The sequence below is a fragment of the Gymnogyps californianus genome, chromosome 17 (genome assembly GCF_018139145.2).
Source record: "Gymnogyps californianus isolate 813 chromosome 17, ASM1813914v2, whole genome shotgun sequence".
Lineage (NCBI taxonomy): Eukaryota > Metazoa > Chordata > Aves > Accipitriformes > Cathartidae > Gymnogyps > Gymnogyps californianus.
Window position 1 is genome coordinate 1,033,437 of NC_059487.1, and position 10,796 is coordinate 1,044,232.

The window sequence follows — 10,796 nt, forward strand, 5'->3', positions numbered from 1 at the left end:
AAACGATGCTCCACGGACTATTTTAGACGGCCTAAAATTGAGGCATGTAACAAACTGGCTGGTTATCTCCAAAGCTGTGCTAAGAGTTCACGTGAAAGGACAGTCCTTACTTGCCCAGTAAAAGCTGTTATTACGAAGGCCTCAAAGCTGACAGAAGTCAGCCCCTGTTCAAACTGTCCGTGCCCTAGCAAGGCAGGGGTAAGAGCTGACATTTGGCTGAAGGGTGGTGAACTGGAGAGAAAATCATCTGAACTCCTTGGTGCGAGGAACCGAGGGGCTTTTTGTTCCTCCAGTTCTCCCTTCCGAGGGGAAGGGTGACCCTCCCTCACCACGGGTGGAGGGTATGAGATGGTCTGCGGACACCCAACTGCTCCAGAGAAGAGAGGACTGGGAAAGACGGGCTGCCCTAGCAAGCTCCGGTAAGAAACTGAGGATGGTCAGCCTGGGCTATAGGAAGAAGAACACTTAACTAATGCTGTCTCCATTCCCATTGTACACATGAGACAAAACTAAATTTGGTTAAGGAAAATAAGTAATCAACACTGGTTCATTAACTCCAACTTTCATTACAGTAAGTTACCTGATAGAGACCTTGGAAATGCCTAGAGACTGAACACACACATTAGCAGACACCAAGGAATCCATGAAAACAGCCCTGTGAAGCGTTCCATCTACAGAAAGAGTTTTGTTTAGAGCTTATGCTTTCCCAAACGTCAAGAAAACAAAACAAGTCTACAGGAAGGCAGGCTTCACTCACTCGTTCTGATACAGAACTGCTCACCATGCTTCATACTGTTCTGCTGCACTCCCATAGCCCTCAAGCATAAAACACCTAAACCCAAGTGTTTCTGACAAGGAGAAAATTACAGCTTGTTATAACGCATATGATCTTTTGTGGCGATATCTTGACGTATTTTGACAGCAGGTTTAGTGGAACATTGCTTTGTTAAAGTTTCATAAAGTTTGTTGAAACCCCGCAACTCATGCCAAGCTGCAATGGACAGGTCTCAACTGAGCCATTAATTTTTATTTCAACAGAAATTGACTGACGACATCATCAGGGTTGCTTTAAAAAGCTAGATGGTAGCTCCAGAACAAGTTTCAACTGCAGCTAAGTTAGCCACATAGAAATTCCCACTTTTGGCAGCTGAGATACCAACACAAGAAGGCTGCCAGTCTTCTTCCTAAGTCACAAGTTAACTCGGAATCAGCAATTTTCTTGTAGTCTACACAGGGTAATATTTGATCAATCAATTCCCATCAGCTGAATCGTTAATTTCACATGTTAAGGATATTCCATTCAGAAGAAATACACCATAGCTTGGAACAGATGACTACTACGACAGAGTGCTTTGCAGTATGTAACTTTTCACAAAGATCCATCAATGCAATCAGCAAACAAGTAAAATTAGATGCTATTTAAAGTCAGATGCATCTGGACAAGAAACTGTATTTTATCTTGCCTTCCAAAGGCTATGAGAAAACTCCTTTTCAAGCAGCAATCTAATCATTGTTTGTGTTGCAACAAGTTTTTTATTTAAAGTCGAATTTAACCACTACCAAACCTTTCTGGGCTGACATGCGCCACAGGTACTCCTTTATCACCAAATTCTCACTGAGCTTCATAAATGCCAATATAACCAGTCCAGGTGTTCTTGTGATTACCAGTCCTGAACTAAGGTTTGACTGAAAACTGCACCTCTTGTTTATTGCAATATTCTTCCTTCTTACATGTAATAAGTGTCTAGGAAATTTCACTAAAGTTTTTAAAATCCTGAAATGTTATAAAGTATGAAGACAAGATTTAAGCTAAAACAAACAGCTTAAAAGTAATTCCTTTGATATGAGGCACTCAATAATAAGGAGACTGTTTTCCCTGACCGAAAAAAACCCACTCTTCATAGAACAGAAGTAGGTATAGCTTTTGTTAAAATCAAGATCGTTCTGAGAGTTTCCTGATCACATAAAAACTTGCAGCTTATTTTGTGCTGCTCTGGGCTTTCGGAAGAATCAAATTTCAAGAGTGTTATTTATTGTCACTACCGCTATTCAGAACCACGTAATCACTGGTCAACTTTGCACCTTCTGGTAAAACTAGGATGCAACAGAACTAGACAGCAATGCATTCTTGCAGGGATGGGAAGAGCACCCCAAAAAACCCTTAGAAGGAACACTTTCCCATGCTGCAACCAGAAGACAAGGCACTATTTCTTGTCCTGTGTTATTCTTAACTGAGCCTCACTAAAAAAAACTGCTAATGTTTTTGCCTTGGGAGGTTCAGCTCCTACAGCCATAGTCCCAAGATTGCAACTGCTAACTCCTCGACTTCTCTGGGAAAGAGACCCATCAGAATTGCCAACACGAGCCTTGTATCTCATCTCTCACGTGCTCTCCACTCACCGAGAGACGCCAAAACTTCCAATTTATCAGGAAGCAAGACAGAACTAACACCTCACATTTTCCTTGTATCATCCAGCAAGGAGGAAGGCTTGTGATAGTGTGCCTGTGCACACGTATGCAGAACACAGAGGCTTACATCCAATTCAGTCTCTGTAAGCACTCCCAGAAACCATGATGAGAAACGCCATCTCATACCAGCTGTGCAGTCTTGGTAGGTCATTTGATTTTTAAAAGAATAAAAATTATAAAATGAAAATTATATGCATAGGACTTGGAGAATTTAATAGCATGCATCTTTTGGTGGGAATAACTAGATCATTCCCTTTCATACATCAAACCTAATGCTCGTGCTCCCACATACGCAACTCGGTATCAGCAACTTCCTGTCCCAAATTATCGGTTTACATGAAGACAAATGAATTTAGACAAGGCATCATTCATCTCCGGTACTTTTCAATTTTCATACAAATCTGACCCAAACCCCTGTGTAGGGCTATGCTTCAAGACCACTCATTCAAGCTGGAGAAGCAGGCAACCATCCTCTCAGTTTCAAAAAGATGATGGCTCTCAGGAGCTGGGGAGTCCCCTGCGCACCTCCCTCCTTCACCCCGGCTCCCAAACCGGCTACACTGTGACACGCACTGGTCGCCTTTCTTTTTTCCCAAATACATAAAGAAGCGTTATTTGCTGTGATGCAACCTCAAGGCCGCAACATATACATGACAGAATTCACTTCTTGTTTCTATTTTTAATTACAACAACAGCAATTTTTGATGTGATATGCAGAGTGCAGGTGGGATGCTGTTAATAGCATCAACTAACGACAGAGGACACACTGGACGGAAAATGACCCCCAGTGCCCAATGGACTGAGAAAAACCCCAGGCTCCTGGACCTCTGGAAAGCTTCCACTACTATCCTTCTGTATAATCCAAAGCTTAGATGAACTTTCAACTCCAGCAGCATCACTGAAAAGACATTTTTCCTTCCTTCTAATTAGCCAGGACACTAGACAATCATACACCATCTTGAGCCAAACCTTCAGCCATCAATGCGTACAAACTAAGGAACACGCTGCCTACGTGGCCGAAATGCTCAGTTATCGGCAACGGGCAGTTCCTGCTGAGGAACATCAGTGATCTGCTCTGGAGGGGACAGCAGAGTTCCTAACAGTGTCAAGACAAAACACAAAAGAGTTGTCGTCTGGCTAACAGATGGAAAATACCTCACCTGGAGTTCGGCGATGCATCCTCCCTGCCTCGGGTCTGTGTCATCTAGGACTACTTCTCCTTCCACTTCTGCTCCTTAACATTTCCCGACCCAATGCATTCTCTCCCATTACTTCTGCTCTAGCCCAGCATTAAGGAACAAGTTTATGTCTGAACACAGTTTTTGCAACACGCAGGGTTAAGTCTTGCTGTTCAATGGTCGACACGCTAACAGGCGTTCTGCTCACTCGTATTCTCTCTGTGCCACAGCGTTTGTATTTCTCAATAGAGACCGTGATTTTGAAACAGGCATTGCCATCAGAGGTACACTAGTGGCCTATACTATTTCACTATTCCCCATGTAATCAAACTGTTACAGCCACGTTAACTCTTCCATCTCTTCAGCAGCAAACCCTTCGCCACTGCAAATCTATTAAATTTAGTGTGTCTGTGTAACTCAGCTGTAACTCCAGCTTCCATCCAAAAGCAATCAATATTGTATCAGGAAATAAAAATATACTGTAAATCTGTTTAACAGTTATCAGTTCGAAATATTTAACATCTACTACACAGGCACGCAATCTTTCACAGTATCATACTTAAACAGAACAAAGAGTGGCATTACCATTGTTCAGCAGAATTTACCTCTACACCCCCATATTTTCAAGTATTTAAGCCACTGAAAAATGAAAACACTAACACTTAGTTTAGAGATGCACCGGGGAGCCTGGATTTCTCAGGTTTCCCCACACACAGTTGGTTTTTATTTTAAGGAAGCACCTTTTTTTTTTTTTTTTTTTACTAGAATAGTGTAAAATTACTGCATCAGTTGGAAGCCTGTTGTAAACAACTCCTCCCTCCAAGTCCTACAGAAGAACAGGCTTTCCGGAGAGAACGGCTGGAGAACGCTGCTGGGAGTTTTTCCAGCCAAAATCCGAAGCCTAACGGAACACCCTTGTGTAGGTCGGAAATATTAAGAAATGTCATTTCTCAACAGAAGATCAGGTCTGTGTGCTGCCTCCCCCGTTTTGATTTTATTTTTTCTCACAGGAGAGTCAGGATACAGTATTACTGTGAAAAATTTCCTGGTAAAGCCAGTTAACTTTCAAAGGCAGCCACGTGGCTCAGTGAATATCTGAAGAGCGTATGAATTTCTAGCAAACACCTTGACGTCTTGCCGTAGGTTAGTCCAGAGGCTCGTAGACCTGGCCATTTTGGATACATGCCTTGAGACCTTTGTTTCTCTCTCCACAAGATGCACAGAAAAGCTGGGAACACTTGCTGTAACTGGAAAAGAGCTGCTAAATCCAAAAGTTGTGGTTATTACACCTGGCGGCCTTTTTTGAAAGTGTCAAATGTGTTCTCTGTGGTTGTTTTCTCATATGGGAAACACTGAAAGATGCTTTAGCTGAAGAACCAGCCAGAAAGACTACAATGCACGATAACTATAAATACCAACAAGAGGCACTGTCTTTCCTCTAATAAAACTCAAATGAGAAAGGTTTTACTATAGCTTTCAGTCAGGGGAACGAGCACAAACGTGTGTGTCTGGAAGCTGAGGGGTTACGAAGAGACAAAGCTCATAAAGCTACAATTTGCAGCCAGCTTTCAGAGCCATGCCGAGGTGAGCGACGGAAAAGCTCTCTACTTCCCATTCCCCACAGAAGTCTTAAGGAATCAGAACCCTGAGTTTTCTGAGACGTTCTAAAAGCAGATGACATTTAGAGAAACACAGAAATCAAACCGAGGGAATAAGTTCAGAAGCCTTTCTCCGACTATTTTAAGGAGTTACCGAGGAATTCGAACAAAAGCTTGGGTTCAAAGAAACGTCAACGCATCCTCGCTGACATCTTACAAAGACGTCAACGCCCACATGAGGTCAGGGCTGAGAAACTAAAATCAGAAACAACGTCCTCAGCCGAAAAGAAGTTCCCGTGGCTGACAGCACCCTGACTGCTTTCCACGTCTAGCTCAGAAACGCTTTCCTCCCCCGAGGATAAAAGGCTGCCCTCGGCCAAGCGACCGCCGCTTCCTCTCGGGCCGCGACCGAGGGCGCGGGGCTGATCGCAGGCTTTACCAGGTTACGGCGAAAGGCTGCGATCCGAGCCTCGGGAGAAACGGGGCCGGTTCAACAGCCACCCCGGCCGGGGGCAGCTCCGGCCCGGCGGGGCGGGGGCAGGCTGCAGGCCGCGGCCGAGCGGGCTCGCCCGGCGCCGGGGCCCCAGGCCGCGGCCCCCCGCAGCACGCTGACAGGCTCCTGCCGAGGAGCCCCGCGGGGCCCGGCAGCCCCCGGCACCCCGCGGCCCGGCCCCGCGGGGCGGCTCCGCCGGCGGCGGCGGGCCGGGCCCACGCACCGCTCCGCGCCCCGCCAGGCCCCGCCGCCCCTTCCCGCCGAGCTCGCTCGCTCGCCCGCCCGCCCGCCGCACCGCGGGCCCGGCCTGCTCGCTGCCCGGGCCGCCGCCGGCCCTGACACCGCCGGGGCGCCGCTTCCGCCCCGCCGCCTCCGACACGCCCGCCGCCGCGTCCCCGCGGGCGGCGGAGAGGCCCCGCCGAGGGCCCGCCCCGCCCTCACCTGGCGCTGCCGCCGCTGCTGGCGGCCGCGGTGGCGCCGCCGCTGCCGCCGCCTCCGCCACCGCCGCCGCGAGCGCGCGCAGGAGGGCGGGAGCCGCCTCGGCGAGCGGGGGCGCGCGCGGGGCCCGCGGGGGCGGGGGCGGACGGGCGCGGGGTGTCGCGCTCGGCCCGGGGACGCCCGGGACACCCAGCGCAGGCCGGCGCCGCTCCGCCGCCGCCGCCGCCTCCGCCTCCCTCCGCCGCGGCGGCACGTGACCCGGCCCGCCCCGCGCCGCCCGCGCGCGCCTGCGTCCGAGCGCGCGGAGCCGAGCGGGGGGGGGGGGGGGGCTGCGCCCCCGCGCGTGGTGCCGGTGCGTGGGCGGAACGGAGCGGAGCGTGTGTCCCGCCGAGGCGCCGGGAATCCCCCCCCGGAGGGGGGGCTGCGCTCTGAGCCCTCACCCGGCGGCGGCGGCGGCCGCTTCCCTCGTGGCTGGCGGGCCTGGTCCCCGTGGGGAAGTCGGGGACCCTTCCCCGCGCGGGGCGGGAAGGGCCGTACCCGCTCGCCCCAAGGGAGGAGCCCCTCCCGCGGGGACATCTTGGCTCCTCCGCTCTGCCCGCCCGCGGGAAGAGCCCTTCCCGCCGGGGAGAGGGACCCCCGGGGGGCTCCCCGCAGGGGGGAGGGCTCGGAGGGGCCCCGCGCACCTCGGGGAGAGGCACCCGGTGGCCTCGTGGGAGGCTCCTTCACCGGCGGGAGCCGGTCCCCGGCGGGGCAGGTCCTCCCGCCTGAGGAGAGAGCCTGTGCCTCGCCGGCGGCGGGTGCCGGCTGTGGGGGCCGTGGGGCCGGCATCCGCTTTGTAGATGAATAAAAAGTGTTATTTCCTGGGTGAAGTGTACGAAAAAATAACAACTGAGGCCTTTATAGGAATTTACTAGGAAACACGGGTTTTAATTCAGAGGAACTTTTCATCTGAAGGTTTCGGCTTTATCAATGAATTAATTAGACTTTATTTAGTTTTACCCCGGGGGAGATAGATAGGAAAGAAGCCAGAGAGCAACCTGATATGGATTCAGCAAAGGCCACAATGCTGAATTTTAATTAAAAGTCTGTTTATCTGGTTAACGAGTGGGCCCACAGTCCCGCCGTCCCCAGTGGGCAATCCTCGCTCCCTAAAATGACACCTCAGCACACGGCGGGGGGCTTTACAGCAGAGGTGATCCCCACAGAACAGCTTGCAGGACACAGAGCCCTCCAGTTTGTCTCTTGCTGCAAACCTTTATTAATATGAGAAATGAGAAATTAATATAAAAAGACAGTGGCACTGCAGAAATGTCTGTTTTCCTTCCTGCCAGTCATTGCTTTAAGCAGAAAGCTATTACCTGGCGGTGGTAAACAAAAGAAATACATGGCAATTACTATTTCAGGCTAGTAAAATAATCAAAAGTCCCTTGTGGGAAAAATAAAGACTTTGGTCCTGCAAAAATACATATGAGTAACGTTAGTAACCCGGGTAGGTTCTGCTGGCTTCGCAGCCCCCCCCCCCGCCATCGGCTTTGTGCAGATTACTGCAGGATAAATGACATGAAAAGAGGAAAACATTTTTTTATTTCGCAAAACCTTTTGAATACAGTAGTCCCACATCTCCTTTGTCACTATAGCTCGCAACACAAAAAAAATATCTCTTTTTTTAAATGGACATATAAATGCATTCCATAAAAAAACCCAAAACAAAGTAATGCACATCATGGTTAGCATACGACTTATCTTAATAATTAAATACTGTTGGTGTGTGAAAAGCTGCAAGCAGATTGCTTGTTTCCTTCGCGTTTGCAGCTCTAAAGCTCCCTGCCGGCAGACAAGCATGGAGTAATTCTTTGCTAAAGGATTGTTCTGTTCATGCCTTTTCCTATTTATGTCTTCTCCAGTTTCTGGGATAGGGACCACACCTCCAGCGCCTCTCCGGTGTGCTACGGAGAAGTGAAAAGCCCTTCCCCAAGCCCCGGGAGACCCTCAGAGGTGCCAGAGGAGGAGACGGGGCATCAGTCACAGGGGTGGTAACGAGGAACGTTCGTTACATCTGATTGTCTGTCAGGGAGTTTCTGTTTGCATGAGCGTGGACGTTTCCCGTGCTTTGCCTTACTCTGCTCCTGTCTTTTGAGACAGGCTGGAAACACGAGGGAGCTGAGAGGAGACTTCTTCGGTACCCGAGAATTACCTTTCTTCCCCACTTGTCTTCATGCTTTCCTCTGTTTCAGGAGACACTTCTTAACCCAGCTGCATTGAGCTGCTTCCTCCTCCAGCCTGATCTTCCCCAAAACGCTCATGCATTTCCTGCTCTGGCGCGGTTAGATCAGAGTGCTGCTTCCAAAAAATCCCCGTGTTTCCCACCGAAGCTGCTGTGCTTGTCTTGCAAGATTGTCCTTCACGGTTCTTTTGTTTGCTAGTTTTTGTATGTATTATCTACATTAATACTGGGCACATCTCGTATACCATAGCAAACGAGAACAAGTAGAACACTATTTTTCAAAACACGAGTTTTCTGGAAGCACAATATTGAGGTGCCTCCCTGAGATCTGCTCGAGCCATCTAAGTGCTGTGACTTTCTGATCTGGCCTTGAGAGGTCCCACGCGGGTAACTTCCCTGTGCCTAATCACACATGGAGTGTGCAAACAAGCCCTTCCTTCGGTAGCAGCTTGGTGCCTCGTGCATCCACTCAGCACTTTGTAGCACGCTGCTTCTGATGGCTTTTCCTTATGCTTCTGCTCACTGTTGGGAAAGACCAGAACTGGCACAAACTCCGCCTGACTAAAATTAATCCCCATTCTCTCAAAATAGCTTTGCCACAAGTGTAAGGAAGTAAAGGGAAGGTAGAGCTCAAGGGACACCAGGGTGACAAGACACGACCGAGGACCCTTCTGAGGCATCTCTGCTCAAGACCGGCAGCGGGAGGAACCCGCAGTGGGTTTGCCATCCTGCGTATTGCAGCTAGCGAAAGGCCTGCGGCTCACTGGCCGCCGATGTGTGTGGCAGGAGACCGGCAGGCACCTGGCAGTGGTGAGAAGGGAATAAGGGGATGTGGAGGACTGCGAGGGGGAAGAAATACGGCACAGCTCAAGCACTACCACCCTGGCGTCCTGCTGCCTGCACACGCAGGCACGTCTCTGCGGCGAGGTGCACTGCAGGCAGATCTCCGGAGCTGAGGTTCTTGCACAGCCTGGATCCACGCTGTGGAGCTTCAACGTTTCTAGATCTCGCCTGGCCTCTGTACGCCATAACCAAGACAGGAGATTTTTTGGGGCTAGATCTGTCCTGTCATTCTGTGTTTGTGGAGTCCCTCCATGAGCAGACCCTGATTTTGGTTTGGATTCTGAAGCTTTGCTGCAAAACAAATGATACATACTAATACAACGTCACCTGCAGAGAAGGAGGGCTACGTACAGCACACAGAGACAGCTGTCTGAGCTGCTTCATTGTCCGCAAACAGAACAGAGAAATGCATCTGAGATCACGACAATCGAAATTGTGGTTATATTTACATGCATTTTCATAGGACAGTATTTTCAAAGGAAAGGTATTATACAGAAAAAGTAGGTAGACTCATGACCAGCTTTAGATTTTTCCAAACTTAAATATTATACAAAGACCTGAACAAAATAATTGCTTCTCTAATACTGGTACGATGCTCACTTAGAGAGAAGGAAGGGAGACCTGTTGCATTAGCAGTCACAATCACTTTTGATCCGGGATTTTGTTAAACTTCGAGCGTGGCAAGAAAGAGAGAGGTGGGCAATTGGCTGCAGATGTGGTAGATCGGGTGGGTGTACGCAGGAGTCCTCCTCTCCTTCTGGATGGACGGAGCGGCGAGAGCCGCCGGGTGGGGAGCCCGGCCGTGCCGGGGGGCAGTCCTGGCGGATGAAGGGTCAGGGCTGCCCAGTAGCTGTTGTCAAACGGGATATTCCCCCCAGGCAGCAGGGTCAGCTCTGCGAGGACAATCTGCATCTAAAAATGCTGCGGCCACTGGAGGGCCCTTCTTGGGCAGCGTGTTCCAGTGCTCGAGTGCTCCCGCTCCAGAGGCTCTTCTGCCCTCCGCACGGATGCGTCGCATTTTTAGATAGTGCCCTGCCTCTCCGAAAACCAGCTCTGCCTGTCAGAGCTCTCCTTTCCCTGGCTAGCATGCAGATGTCCATCACTGAAGTATGGAAGATCTTTCCAAAACCGCTGTGATGAAAATACCTGGGTGCTACAGGAACTCTTCCCGCTTCACCTGATTCGTTGCAAAACCTTACAAAATCTTCACTGTTTTTGATGTGTTCATGAAAGAGAGGCAGGTTTCATCTCACGGTGTTTACCGAGGCCTGACTCCCCTTTCTCTCCGAGTGAGGGTCCGGGCTCAGTCTGCGGAAGCCTGTTGAGTCGTGCAGCGGCTGGAAGGAGGCTCTGAGACGCTCCAGCCAGAGGGACGCCGCAGCTACCTGGAGGATCCAGCTCCCTGCTGGCAGCCAGCCGACCGGCTGACGCTGACAGGCGCTTTCAGACTCGCCGCCCCAGCTGAGTGACCCCTCAGAGAGACGCTGGCAGAGCTGTGGGACACCGGTCGTCATCCCTGGAGACTGGGGACCTGAACCTGCTGCCCCGGCTAC

The 10,796-nt window shown here is 50.4% G+C and overlaps 1 protein-coding gene across 2 annotated transcripts in view; it reads right to left on the bottom strand.

Moving 5' to 3' along the window:
* NCOA6 (nuclear receptor coactivator 6) overlaps positions 1 to 6,216 on the bottom strand; it is a 44,003-nt gene extending 37,787 nt beyond the window's left edge. For both annotated transcript variants that reach the window (XM_050907408.1, XM_050907407.1), the window contains exon 1: positions 6,180 to 6,216. The gene's annotated coding sequence lies outside the window, so the exon portion shown is untranslated. The remainder of the gene's footprint in view (positions 1 to 6,179) is intronic.
* Between the last annotated feature and the right edge of the window lie 4,580 nt (positions 6,217 to 10,796).